At 48.5% G+C, this 15177-nt stretch overlaps 3 non-coding genes across 3 annotated transcripts; all 3 read left to right on the top strand.

Moving 5' to 3' along the window:
- Positions 1-5212: 5212 nt before the first annotated feature.
- On the top strand, positions 5213-5285 carry Trnaf-gaa. Its single transcript has one exon. It is a non-coding gene; the product is annotated as a tRNA-Phe (tRNA).
- A 599-nt stretch (positions 5286-5884) lies between these two features.
- Trnac-gca lies at positions 5885-5956 on the top strand. Its single transcript has one exon. It is a non-coding gene; the product is annotated as a tRNA-Cys (tRNA).
- A 494-nt stretch (positions 5957-6450) lies between these two features.
- On the top strand, positions 6451-6532 carry Trnas-gcu. Its single transcript has one exon. It is a non-coding gene; the product is annotated as a tRNA-Ser (tRNA).
- The last annotated feature ends 8645 nt before the right edge of the window (positions 6533-15177 follow it).

Below are 15177 nucleotides of genomic sequence, written 5' to 3'. Positions count from 1 at the left end.
AGTGTACCCCACGAAAGGCTGAAAATCAAACTGGAAGGGTACGGAATTCGGGGAAATGTCCTAGCGTGGATAGAAGACTTTCTACATGACCGCAAGCAGTGTGTGGTGATTAATGGCACGAAATCGTCATCCGTACCTGTAACAAGTGGGGTACCACAGGGCAGTGTATTGGGCCCGCTGTTGTTTGTTTGTTTCATAAATGACATGCCTGACGTTGTACACTCCTCCATACAAATGTTTGCCGATGATGGCAAGTTATTTCGGGAAATTAAGAACCAAGCGGACTGTGAAGAGCTGCAGAAGGACCTCTGTGGGCTCCAGGAATGGTCGAAGAAATGGCTGCTGAGATTCAATGTCACGAAGTGTAAGAGGATGCACCTGGGGCGTACCAACGGTAAGGAGGCGTATCATATGTCCCAACGGGATGAAGAAAATGCACTAGTTGAGACTGTGTGTGAGAAGGACCTAGGTGTGTATGTTGACAATGAGCTGAAGTTCTCGGGCCATTGTGAGAAGAAGGTAAATCAGGCAAATAAATTATTGGGTCTTATAAGAAGGTCGTTCAGATATCTAGACGGTCCGTCCCTCGTAACGATCTTCAGGAGTGAAGTGCTTCCCCATCTGGAGTACTGTCACCCCATCTGGTCCCCGAGATATGCTAGGGACTGTCAGTTGGTTGAAAATGTTCAAAGGAGGGCCACCAGACTGGTGCCTGCACTTCGGCACCTCAGCTACCCTGAGAGATTGGAGCGCCTGAACTTGCCTAGCTTATACTACAGACGGGCAAGGGGGGACCTAGTTGAGGTGTATAAGCATCTCAGGGGGCACTACTCAGTTGAGTGTCCTTACTTGGAGCTGGCGGACGCTCGCCCCACAAGGGGTCACAGCTCAAGATTGAAGAAGCCGCAAGTCCAGAAAACCGTGAGGGCAAACTTTTTCGGAGTGAGGGTTGTAAACTCTTGGAACAATCTACCAGAGTGTGTTGTGACGGCACCGAGTGTGAGCTCTTTCAAGAGAAGACTTGACCAACACTGGAGCGGGTTCAGGTACATTCAGGAGCCGGTGCATGCCCAGTATTTGCCAACAGTGCGTGACAGAGACGTGACCGATCGCCCGGGCGGCTAGCGAGCCGATCTTTTGGTGAAGAATATAAATGAAAAGAGACGTGACCGATCGCCCAAGCGGCTAACAAGCCGATCAGTGGCGAAGAGGATAAAAGTAAAAAGTAAAAAGTATGGGTATGGAAACACAGAAGAAGGCAGAGCATACAATCTGTCTCACTTTAAAAAGCTGGTTTTCCGGCATCTTCGTGGTGTAGATTAATACAGTATAACTTTTTTTTCTATATTTACAATTTCTTTCCGTTCTTTTTTTTCCGCCCCCCAGGCTCCGTTGTGGGTCGTTTGACCCGTGCCCGGGTGGGCTAATTCCCATAATAAAAAAAAAAAAAAAAAAAAATCCTCAGTTTGGCTGTGTGAGGAAAGAATGTACTATAACGGGTTATTCTAGTGTGACCGACATCCACGGAGAAGCGGTGGGCACCGCGAGCAGGACAGTGTTACGAGACCACGGCCTTGCCGGCAGTACACAGAATGCCAAATCCACCGAACATTGCCCGCTGAAGTACATACAGAAGAGAGAGACTGAAGCAACCTTGCCCCGAAGAGAAAGGGATTGCCAACACGGTTTTATGCCGGGACGCTCCAGCTTAACACAATTACTCAAGGTATTGGACATACATACAATAAATATATAAATATATAAATATATATATATATATATATATATATATATATATATATATATATATATATATATATATATATATATATATATATATATATATATATATATATATATATATATATATATAACGCCATTGTGGGTTTCCCTTCTCACCTCCATCCTTAGTGCGAGATCTCCGACGTGTATGTACAGTATGTTGTAGGGTTTCGTGGTATAATGTTGTCTAGCACTCAGGATGGATGGAAACTCTAAGGTGGTTTTCTTGTATAATATAAGTTATATAATAGACAGTCTGGTGCTGGAGGTGCCGTGTGGTGAGGAGCTGCTCAGTAGAGACGTTCGGTGAGTAGCGTGTTGAAGGAGGTAGATGTGCAGGAGCTTCGTTGGAGAAGATGTTGCCTGTTGCTGGCCTCCTGGTTGAATGAAAGCTGGACAGCGAGGAGCTTGCTGGAGGAGGTGTTGCGTGTTCAGGAACCGAGAGCAGAATGAGAGCTGGTTGGTGAGGAAGCTCAGAGAAGGACAGCTGGTGGGTCGCCATGCTCGCTGGCGGGAGCGAGGACCGTCAGGCAGGCGGAGGAGGAGGAGGTGTTGCGTGTTCAGGAAGTGAGGCCAAAATGAATCTCAATGGAGAGATAGAGCTTATATACCCAGCAGCCGTGAGTCATCTATGAGTCATGTTGGGAAAACCCGAGAAAGTCGCCGGTCTTTGGTTCCGTTGCTAAGATACTGTGGCATCTGATGACGCCCCCGCCTTGCCGCTAGTTTGGTTGCTAGGGAAGATGGTAGCAGCTGGTGGCTGCGGCTACGCAGTTGTAGTGGAGACGTCCACTACAATGTACTGTATGTGAACCTAACAAAGAGAAAATAGACAAACACAAAGAGAAATTTGACAACTGGCCACTGCCACACGTTACAGTTTTACCTTTATATTTAATTTTTAAATTTTAATTATTTTATTTTTTTAATTATTTTCTGGCAAATAGTTTTACCCGGCTTAAGCGGGGTTTGCCTTAACAAGGTTGTACTGACTACTAAGAATGAAGAATTTAGGATTTTTAATTATTTTTTTCACCTCATTATTAAATACCCTAATGATGAACTAACCAAAACTACCAAAACCTAATTTAACCTAACCCTAAATAAATTATCAACCTAAATAAATCTTATTACCAGACCTCAGTCACCTAACCTATATAATCTAACTCCACATTTAACATTCGGATATTTAACCAGCAGATGCAATAAATGGGGCTCCCAATCCCCACGAGATTGTAGTGGATATTTCCCCTACAACTACAACTGCCGTTTGTTGCTGACTAGCCGACCCCTTCTCGAATTCCCCAGCCAAAGTCTCGTGCTCTAAGGTCGGCTACTAGCGGCGTCTAACAAAGCGGAGGTCAACTATCAAGCCACAACTACCCCCGCTATATAAGACCTCACCTCCACGTGACCTGCCCTTCTTCTACCTACAGCCACGCAGCACGCAACACCTCCTCTGAGCACCCTCACCAACCAGCTCTCTCTACTCCACGCTTGTAACCACGCTGCCACTTTCCAGCACCAAGCTGCACTGTATATCAAATACAATATATATACAGAGAGCACATTGTGAGTTTCCTTTCTCCAATCCATCCTGAGTGTGAACCAACATCACGAAACCCCACAAGATCCTCACTGTAGGTGTAGTGGCTTCCTCCCCTACAAACACTGTTTGTCGCTGACTAGCCGACCGCTCGAATTCCCCAGTGTATGCCTAGTGGTCTAGGTCAGCAACCAGCGCCGCCATACATGACGGAGGTCAACTATTAAGCCACACCTACCTCAGCTATATAAGACCTGACCTCGTGGTGACCCATCTCTTTCTACCTACAGCCACCAGCAAGCAACACCTCCTCCTCCGCTCCTGCCTGGCGGTCCTCGCTCTGGCCGGCGACCATGGCGACCCACAAGCTGGTCCTCCTCTGAGCACCCTCACCAACCAGCTCTCTCTACTCAACGCTTGTAACCATGCTGCCTTCCCAGCACCAAGCTGCATTGCACATCCAATACAACATGTATACAGAGAGCACATTGTGAGTTTTCTTTCTCCATCCCATCCTGAGTGTGAACCAATATCTCGTACCCCACAAATGGTGACCCCCGGAGTGACCACTCACACAGGATGGAGGAGAAACCGATCACTCTCCCAGTCTTCAAGCAACATGGAAGACTGGCTTATCCACCCAGAGGCAGCTCTCATCGGCTCTACAGTTACTGTCTCTACACCGCAGGTTAGACACCCTAGATCAGCTCTGCTACTCTAAGGAGACAGCCGCTCCTCTTCCTGCCCCAAGCACCACGTCCTACCGACCCCAACACACCCGTCCTGCCTCAGACGCCGCCCCCGGCCCAGCAGTACCCCCTGCCGCTCCTCCTGACGCGGCCCCTGCTCCGGACGCGGACCCACACACCCCTCTTTTCTCCCTCAAGTACCCCCTGCTACTGTCCTGCACCCTGCTGCTGTCATGGACCCTCTTCCTGACGCACAGCCCCTGCTCCTGACCCAGGCCCACACACCCCAGCAGGCGCATCTGAGGACTCTGTACCTGTTGCAAGGGAAGCACAACATTCACCGCCTCCACAACCCTCCTTCTCCCTCTTTTCTCCCACAGATCTCATGTATCTAGACAGAGTTGCCCCCCCCCCCCTAGCGGCCGGCTCATCCACGCCCTCGCCGTTATGTCCCACATGTGGCATGCACCACCCGTTCTGCCTCACATGTGGCACGCAACTCTGCCAACCTCCAGCCTCCCGCCGCGCCCGGAGGGGAAGGGGAGTATTGTAGTGGATTCCTCCCCTCCAAGCAACGAACCTTCTCGAATTCCCCAGCCTCCAGCGCCGCCCACAGAGCGGAGGTCAACTATCTACCCAAGCCTACCCCCGCCTTATAAGGCCTGACACCGCTGTGACCAGCCTCTTTCTACCCAGTGCCACAAGCAAGCAACACCTCCTCCGCGCCAGCCTGGCTGCTGCCGCTCCCGCCAGCGACCTTGGCGTCCCTGAAGCCGCGTGTCCCTCCTCTGGGCACCCTCACCACCCAGCTCTCTCTACTCAACGCTTATTACCATGCTACCTTCCCAGCAACAAGCTGCATCGTACATCCAATACAACATGTATACAGTGAGCACATTGTGAGCTTCCTTTCTCCATCCCATCCTGAGTGTGAACCAACATCCCATAATTTTTGATGGTGTGAACAAACAGGGCGCCTAGATAGCTCAGTTGGGTGAGTATTAGGCACTTACAAATAGCTCAGTTGGTATAGTGATAAGCGCCTAGATAGTGCATTTTAGGAGTGATAAGCGCCTAGAGCTAACTCGGGAAAACGATAGGTGTCTATAGATAACTCAATTGGGAGAGCGAGACCCCTAGATAGCTCAGTTGGTAGTGTAGACTTTTATAGAGCTTAATTATAACGAAGGAAAGTGCCTAGATAGCTCAGTTGGGAGAGCGTTAGACTGAAGATCTAAAGGTCCCCGGTTCGATCCCGGGTCTGGGCAGATAATATTTTGGGGAACTAATCAGACAGTTTTTGCCTAATTGGTTATATTTTCTCCCTATTAATTCATATATTGAGAAAGAATTATACTGTTTATAGTATTTATATACCTAAAACTGAGTATGTACATGCCACACTAACATAATAACATTTTCATTATCTTACTTAATCAATCTTACTAATAAATAGATTCTAATCAACACACCCTTGGTTCATGTTGTGATTATGACTTACAAAAATAATAAAGTTATTTGTAGATTGGTTATATTTGACGTTTATAGGCGAAGGCGAGGACTATAATTATAGTCTTTAATCCTTGGGTGTAGGGACTATTAAATTGCTTGTGTTCATCGGTGAGGGGGTAGGGACTAGGGTTGGAAATACTAGGGTGGTTCTGAGGGGACAGGGGATTACTTTAAAGGTGTGGAAAGTCAGGGATTAAGATTGGAAATACTGTCTATAGGGTGGTGCTGTGGGAACGGGATTGGTTCAGGATAAGGTAAATAGAAGACGGATTAGATGATTGTATAAGAATTGGATGGTGATATATGTAGACAATTATATTTCTAAAATAATTTTCATATAATAATGGCATCAGAAGGGGGTGTAGCTCAGTGGTAGAGCATTCGACTGCAGATCGAGAGGTCCCTGGTTCAAGCCCGGGCGCCCCCTAATTGGTAATTTTTTTCTACGTAACAGAGTGGATGTGTGCAGTTAGGTCAAGGTAGGTCATTTAAGTGTTAGTTAGTTAGTTCAAGACCAATTTTAAAGGGTAGATTTGGTCAAAAAGGGTAATTTTAAGGGTAGGCTGTGTTAAATTTTTAAATTAGTACTTTGCTTGGTGGGATAACTTTATAGTACTTTTCTAAGTGAGATAGTAGTAATATTCTGTTATGTGGGTATAGCAGTAAATAGCTATACGGCGATTAGTAAGTGTCATAATGACACATGTATTTGCCATTAGCGAGTATAGGGATTAATAAGAGTCATACAAAATGTCACATATACAGTATACTTACCATTAGTGAGTATAGGAAGTAAAGGGCGACTTTGTTTTTTAGTTAGCATGTGTATCTACTATATTATCGAGTACAGCATAAGAATGTGATTTATATAAATTATATGTCATGGTTGTAACGGGAACATTTATTTGAAATGGTGTACATGACGAGGTGGCCGAGTGGTTAAGGCGTTGGACTGCTAATCCAATAGGGTCTCCCTGCGTGGGTTCGAATCCCATCCTCGTCGTACGTTCTTTTTCGTGTTAATTTATGAGAAGTGTCGGAAGAGTAGTTATTTTATACAGATAGTCATTCATCTGTCCGTGGTTAGGGTTTCAAAAATTGAGTTTACAGGAAAATACCAAACACCTCATTACTTATACAATGTTGCCAATACATTATACTTTTCTCTATTATATTTTACTGGAATAATTTTAAATTATCTAATAATTATAATACTGTAGTGGATTCCTCCCCTACAAACGCTTTTGTCGCTCAGTAGCCGACCCGCGAATTCCCCAGTGTATGCCTCGTGGTCTAGGTCAACCAGCGCCGCCTTACATGACGGAGGTCAACTATTAAGCCACGCCTTCCTCCGCTATATAAGACCTGACTTCGTGGTGATCTACCTCTTTCTACCTACAGCCAGTCTATCATGTAACACCTCCTCCGCTCCTGCCTGGCGGCCCTCGCTCCCGCCGGCGACCATGGCGACCCACAAGCTGTCCTCCTCTGAGCACCCTCACCAACCAGCTCTCTCTACATCACGCTTGTAACCATGCTACCTTCCCAGCACCAAGCTGCATTGTACATCCAATACAACATGTATACAGAGAGCACATTGTGAGTTTCCTTTCTCCATCCCATCCTGAGTGTGAATCAAATATCTCATAACCCCACAATATTTATTGGGAATTACTCCAGTGTATTTAAAACAAATGTTTACACTCGCCATTTACTAAAAAGGCACTGCGATTAAAGCATGTCGTTGTTGCCATCTTGTTGCATGAATGTTATTAAACAAACTCAGTATTCTCCCGAGTTAATTTGAAATCATTGAAATAGTTGTTACTGAAGTACTCGTTTTTATTCTTATGATAGCAGATAATAAATATTTCCTACACTACTTTTCACTGTTTGCATGACGCAATCTGTGGTGATTAACGGTACAAAATCGCCATGTGTACCTGTGGCAAGCGGGGTACCACAGGGCAGTGTATTGGACCCGTTGTTGTTTGTTTGCTTCATAAAAGATATGCCAGAAGCTATACATTCCTCCATACAAATGTTTGCGGACGATGCTAAGTTATTTAAGGAAATTAAGAACCAAACATTCCGTGAAGAGTTGCAGAAAGATATCTGAGCTTCAAGAATGGTCGAAGAAATGGCTGCTAAGGTTCAATGTCACGAAGTGTAAGAGGCTGCACCTGGAAAGTACCAACGGTAAGGACTTTTTTTGTTTTTACGTGGCCTCCAGCCTCCCCCAATAGTCACACCTTCGCCGCCATTTTATGACCTTAAAATTAAATATCCCAATACAAAAGTAGCTATCCTAGCTGTGTTGAGTTAGTTGAGCGGCATTCAGTGACTGTTGCTTCACAGTCAATATCTGTAACCGTTGTCGGCTTTGGGGCTGAAGATCTCGTTCCCCTGAGGCAGAGCAATGCAGACGTAAGCAGAAAGACATGTCAACCAGGCTGTAACGTAGCTTCTGGGCTGCTGCTTCCGTTCAGATAACACTTCCGCGTGTCTGGCATAAAAACATCTTGCACTTGGTCCCATCCCACCAGAGGTTGTGAACACCAGAGGAGTGAAGCTGCCCTGATCAACATTCAGAATTCTCTCCCCGTATGCCCTGATCTTGTCATTCTCGTTCCTCCTGTGTGCAGCTTCGAGAGCTAGGTTACGGTGACATGCGGCCATGGGATCGAAAATCCTTATGTCAAAGAAGACTCGCTGTCCCCGCATCCAAAATACTCGAGCACTGACGTCCACACGGGCTTCGTCGGATGTGTTTGAAGTCCTGTGATCATCGTCCAATGGAAGGAGGGTCGGTTCTACCCTGACATCATGGCAGATTTCCTTCAACATATTTGCTGTGAGATCCCTTACTTCGCCATGCCTGATGCATACGAAACCCAATTTCTTGCACACCATGGCGTGGTCGATGTCATAGGAAGAGCCACATACGCATTGGGAGGACAAACCTCCTACTGGCCTACCGTACCTTAGAGCAATGGCATCTGTGAATTCTTGTTTAAGACTGAAACCTTTTGCCCTTATCGGCAACGTTGTTAGCCAGTTCGAGGCGCTCACCTCCTGCGCTATAGCTACTTTTTTTTCAAGTTCTCTGGCACTTACAGCATCAGTTGCTGCAGTTTATCACTTTGGGTGTGCTGTCGATCTGTCGTAATGGACCGTCGAATCTTGTTTAATTCCATGGTATCCACCTCACTTGTTGCATTCTGAGCTATTATGTGCACAGTGAGGGCTACCGTGAGCTTGACTGAGTTCTGATGTTCAGTACCAGCAAGCTCCTCTAGATTGGTCATTCCCATTTCTCCCAGTCTCGGTGGTAGTGCAAGGATTGACCTTTCTGCTGGGATTAAGTGAAGGTGTTTCATAAATTTTTGAATAAAATTTACGCTGATAGCTTCTTCCAGAGGGTAGAGGAGGGGTCTGATATCAGGGAGAGCGAGAATCAGGTAATTCCAGCGATGCTTAACTCCATGGGTGAATGCCGCAAAAGCCACATGTGGCTCTGTTTTATCAATATCAGACAGAGTATCGATTTCCTTCACCCGCTCATTCACCTTTCCAGTTACATACTCGGTCCTGAAGTTCTTCGTGCCGATTACCGCACCTTGGTGTCTTCGACCGTCCTTTGTTATTTTGATCTCACTTCCGCCGAACACCTCCATTGCCCGTTCATAGTGTTCTGGCTTCACAGTGAGGAAGGACTTGCTGGCGTTTGGGTGGTACCCTATTTGTGGACCACGTCATGTTATCAGGTCCCACCACTTTTCCTGCTCCAGTAAGGTCGTCAGCATAGGCCACTTGCTTGACCACGGTTGTTTCAAATTTTATTGTGTTGGAGCACGGACAGGCCTAGTATGTACATTGCCATGGCAACAGGGTCCCCCTGCCTTGTTCCCTCAGTTGACTGTATGGTGGTATCTACTCTTAGGGCCTTGAAGCTTGTTATATAGATGTCTGATGGGTTCCTATAGGTGTTTTCAACATAGATTGCAAAGCTTGGACACTTGATCTTGTTGTTGTGCAGTGTAGCTTTGCAGTTGATTATGTTGAATGCGTTGGAAGTGTCAACCAGGAGAACTGCCTCACAATCACGCTGCTTGTATGTATATTATGTATGCTGTATGTATATTATGTATGTTGTATGTATACTATGTATGTACTCCATTTATATACTACATTACTTATTAGCCAGCAGCGTGTGGCAATGCTTTTATCATGTCACCACATGCTTAGATAATGTGCCTGGCGACATATGGAAGCTGCTACATGTATCACTTGCCACATGTCGCCTGAGGGCTCAGTTGACACTCAGTCAGAGTAGGGAGTGCCGCCTCGCTTGTATCTCTGCCTGTCCAGCAAATAGAACCTACAAAAAACTCTACAGGTGTTTGTGTTTGCCCCTGCAGTTGGAACTTGGTACCCAGAACATGTACATGGCGCAGTGAGTTAATTGACTGGATCAGTGCAAATGATTTTGTGTAAAGTCTGTGGCAAGACCGGCTCATGGACCCCCGCTCCTCCGTCAACCACCAACTTCCCCAAGAACTTGTTTTGAATTTATAGCAAGTTCGAGAAGGTTGCAAGTTTCTGTGAAGTGTTATAAGTGCCGTGTGTGTGTGTAGTGCTTTAAGTGTGCCCTTTATCTAGAGGATTTCCCAAGGTGGAAGGCTTGTACAGGGCATTTTTGAGGAGCAGCATTCAGCACACCCTCCCCTGGCCGCGTCTAGAGGGTAACTGACTCGGTGATCTCGCTGCGCCTCTACCTACCAGCCACACACTGCCTGACGAGCACACATACACACACACTCACATGAACGCACTGACTGCAGTCATTCCTTTATATATATTTTATATATAATCTACTTAGCTGTATATTTAATTATTTTTTTTTTGTCTCAGATCTTGTTGATACAACGGGCTGACCGGTCAACACTGATTTGAGATATAGTACACAGATTAAGTAATTATGTCTCGTGCCTTACGCAGTGGTGTAGCTAATGCCTGGATGAATCAGATGGATGACAGCTCTGCAAAGATGGATGACCAGGCAGAGCGAGACACTCCAGCTTCTCCCACCACATCGCGCAGCCCTTCACCTCGATCTTCAGTCTTGTCTTCAGAGATAATTGCTTTAATAAAGTTTATGAGGGATGAAAGGCGTGAGGACGAATCTAGAAGACATGTGGAGGACGAAAAATGGAGATCGGAAGATAGTGCACGGTTTGAAGCTTTGATATCTCGCCTTATTGTTAACCAAGCCCCTGGTCCTTCCACTGCTTCGGTACTGACTGGTTCAGGTACCTCGTCAACGCCTTCTTCACGCCCTCCAGCCCCACCCAAAGCGGCTGCCCAACCCCCACCCATCTTGAAGCCTGATGTAACTTTCCAGACTTTTCGTGAATGGCGGCGACGGTGGATTGATTATGCTACAATGGTGGATCTCCAGAGCTTGTCACAGCCTAAACAACTCATTCAGCTATGTATGTGCCTGTCTTTGGAAACGCAGCGTGTCTTGAAACATATGTTGCAGGTGCCCCCGACTTCTTCATTGTCTGTAGAGGAGGTACTGGATGTTCTACAACGGCACATCAAAGGTCAGCGGAATGAAGCTCTACGCAGGAGGGAATTGTTTAGCTGTAGACAGATGGAGGGCGAGACTTTTGACGCAATCTATGTACGACTCAAGAGAGCCTCGGAAGAGGTAGATATATGCCCAGGTAACCACCAGCAGTGCGAGGAGACCCAGTTGAAGTAGGTGATCCTGATGGGTGTTAAGGACGAGGAACTTGTCCAACGCCTCACCTCCCTCGACTCTTCCTCTTCTCTTAAGGATGTGTTGACAAAATGTCGCTCCTATGAGGCTGCCAGGTGTGCCACCTCTGCCATCCGAGCTCCCCCTTCAGCTGTACGGGCTATGTCCCAGTACAAGAAGGACAAGAAGTCTACCCTAACGCCTTCGCCCACCACGCCCGGCTCCTTTTTGTAACAGCTGTGGTAAGCAGCACGGAACACAGGTGTGTCCAGCTGCTGAGTCTACCTGCAACAGTTGTGACCGTAAGGGCCACTGGTCACTTACATTAGGGTGCCCAGCCAAACGCGTACAGTGCAACATGTGTGGTCGTCTGGGCCACTACGACAAGTGTTGCCCTACCAACAAACCCAAGAGACAGAGTCGGCAGAAGCGGCAGCGCCCTTCCACCAGTGAGGGCCACCCAAAGTCGTCCAATCAGAAGCATGACGACCCTGGACAACGCTCAAGCCATATTAGGAGGGTGTACTCCCTCTCACATCCCAGGACTAAAGTTCCCCAGCACATCAGCGTCATCGTGACCTATGGCAGTGTGTCATCCCGTCTCCAGATGCTGCCCGACACCGGCACTGATGCTACAGTCATCGGTCCCCAGCATTTGAAATGGTCGGGGCTCTCTCCAAGTGATCAAGGACCGCCTCCCAAGGATCTCCGCTTCACGGCAGATGGTTCACAGATGGCCCCAGCCCTAGGTTCACTCCAAGCACTTGTCACCTTTGGCAACAGGTCGTGTCAAGCCTGGATTGATGTGCATAATTGTGTCCCGACTCCTCTGCTGTCCTACAGACATTGTCAAGAGTTGGCCATTATCTCCCAGGACTTTCCAAAACCTATTCTCGAGGTAAAACACGCCAACAGGGTGCACGAAGGGAGCAGCAACTACCCTGCTGTCGCCCTACCCCTACCTCTTGCCAGTGACACCTCTCCTTCGAATGCTCGAAAGTACTTCCTGAAGGAATTCAGCGACGTTCTGGTGACCAAGTCCGCTCTGGAATCCAAGCCTCTCAAGAAGATGGTAGGCCCCCCCCATGAGGATCCACTTGAGGGACGATGCGAAGCCCTTTGCTATCTACACCCCTCGACTGGTCCCCCTGGCCTTCCGTGATGAGGTCAAAAACGAGCTGGACTCCATGGTCGCCCAAGAAATCATTGCACCAGCCGGTGATGACCCGTCTCCATGGTGCCACCCTATGGTAGTCGTCGCAAAACCCAAAGGTGGTGTACGGATCACCACTGACTTCTCCAAGCTCAACAGCCAGGTGTCTCGTCCTGCGCACCCTTCTCCCACGCCCTTTGCAGCCATCCGCAGTGTGGACCCGAAGGCGCGCTTCTTCACGACGATGGACGCCCTGTGTGGATACTGGCAGATAAAGCTTGCCGAAGAAGACCGACCACTCACAACTTTCATTACTCAGCATGGACGTTACTGTTATTGCCGTGGCCCCATGGGATTCGCCTCTACAGGAGATGCCTTTTGCCTTCGAGGTGATATGGCTCTACAAGGTCTGGCAAATTGCATGAAAGTGGTCGACGACATACTCGTGTATGATGAGGACTACATGGATCACCTCTGCCGTATCTACGAGGTACTCAACAGGTGCCAGAAGCACGGCATTACCCTAAATGCCGACAAGTTTGTTCTGGCCAGCTCTTCAGTGGACTTTTGTGGGTACACCCTCTCAGGGAATGGTAATGCAGCTGACCCGGAGAAGGTCCGCGCCATCACGGATTTTCCAACCCCTGCCAACCTCACCGACTTGAGGTCCTTCATCGGTCTCGTCAACCAGTTAGCAGAGTTTTCGCCGGACATCTCCGCAGCCGCCCAACCACTTCGCCCCCTAATGAGGCCCAAGAGGACATTCCTGTGGACTCCCGACCACGACAAGGCGTTCCAGCAAGTGAAACAGGCCCTGTCTAGTCCACCTGTCCTTGCCACGTTTGACCCAGCCTTGCCGACTGTTCTGCAGACAGATGCCTCACGCTTGTACGGCGTGGGATACGCCCTATTGCAGGATCATGGTGGAGGGCAGTTCCGGCTCGTCCAGTGTGGCTCAGTGTGGCTCGCGTTTCCTCTCTGACACCGAGATGCGCTATGCCACTATTGAGTTGGAGCTGTTGGCTGTGGTTTGGGCGATGTCCAAGTGCAGGTTTTACCTCATAGGCCTGCAACACTTTCACCAAGTGACCGACCATCGCCCGCTTGTCCCGATCCTCAACCACTACACGCTTGACGCCGTTGAGAACCCTCGCCTCCAGCTTATGAAGGAGAAGCTCTCAGCGTACATCTACACAGCAGTGTGGCGTGCTGGTAAGGAGCTCTGCATCCCTGATGCCTTATCCCGCTCTCCTGTCAGCCGCCCTACTCCAGAACATGTGCTCGACGCCGACCTCGCTCTTTCAAACAGGACTGTGGTCACCCTACATGCCGTCCAATCCCTTCGTTCGGACCTATCACCAGATGACGACAAGGTAATGGAGGACCTTCGAACAGCGGCCCTTAGATGACCCTTCCTACGTCCGACTCGTCGAGTGTGTGAGGAATGGATTCTCTAGCAACCGCTACGACCTTCACAACACCCTGCTCCCGTATTGGAAACTCCGCGATGAACTCTACTGCGACGGGGACCTGACGGGGACCTTGTTCTGTACGGAGCACGCGTAGTTGTCCCTGTTACCTCACGTCCCCACGTCTTGGCTCGCCTTCACGACAGTCACCGCGGAGCTGAGGCCACCAAATGACGTGCAAGACAGACTGTGTTCTGGCCTGGCATCGACTCCGACATCTCCAATGCTGTCCGTGCGTGTGAGCCCTGCCAAGTATTACAACCCAGCCAGCAGCAGGAACCCTTCATGAGTGACGACATGTGTTGTCACCACCCCATTACCTGCAGTCTAACGGCCACGCTGAGGCTGCTGTCAAATCCCTGAAGCACCTCATCCTCTAAGTGGCCCCTTCTGGGAATATTGACTGCGAGGCCTTCGACCGGGGTCTCCTTGAACTCCGCAACACACCTAACTACACCGGACGCTCCCCTGCCTAGGTTTTGTATGGACGCCCCCTTCGTTCTTGTGTCCCTGCTCACCCTCAGTCCTTCTCCAAGGAGTGGCAGGCCAAGACAGAGGATTGTGATCACCGAGCTGCGGAACGTGTTCATGAAGTCGTCGCCCGCTACAACGACCACGCCCGTTCTCTCCCCAAGTTGAGTGTCGACACCCAAATCCGTGTTCAGGACCCGACCTCCCTACGTTGGGACAAAGAAGGTGTAGTCATGGGTGTCGGTAGGTCACGGGACTACCAGGTGCGGTTACCCAGTGGTCGTGTGTGGTGGAGGAACCGCCGTTTTCTCCACCCTGTAACAATGCCTTCTGCTGACCCCATCACCAGTGTTGAGTCCCGCATCCTCCCCAGTGATCAAGTCCCTCGATGCTCAGAACGGATCCAAAAGAAAAGGCCTGCTCAAAACTTTGCTATGAGCGTATGGGGGGGGGGGAGGTGTATGTATATTATGTATGCTGTATGTATATTATGGATGTATACTATGTATGTACTCCATTTATATACATTACTTATTAGCCAGCAGCGTGTGGCAATGCTTTTATCATGTCACCACATGCTTAGATGATGTGCCTGGCGACATATGGAAGCTGCTACATAGATCACTTGCCACATGTCGCCTGAGGGCTCAGTTGACACTCAGTCAGAGTAGGGATTGCCGCCTCGCTTGTATCTTTGCCTGTCCAGCAAATAGAACCTACAAAAAAACTCTACAGGTGTTTGTGTTCGCCCCTGTAGTTGGAACTTGGTACCCAGAACATGTACACTG

The sequence above is a fragment of the Homarus americanus genome, unplaced genomic scaffold (assembly GCF_018991925.1).
Source record: "Homarus americanus isolate GMGI-L3 unplaced genomic scaffold, GMGI_Hamer_2.0 scaffold48840, whole genome shotgun sequence".
NCBI lineage: Eukaryota > Metazoa > Arthropoda > Malacostraca > Decapoda > Nephropidae > Homarus > Homarus americanus.
The sequence above is the reverse complement of the archived record's forward strand: the minus strand, read 5'-3'. Positions and strand labels throughout refer to the sequence as shown.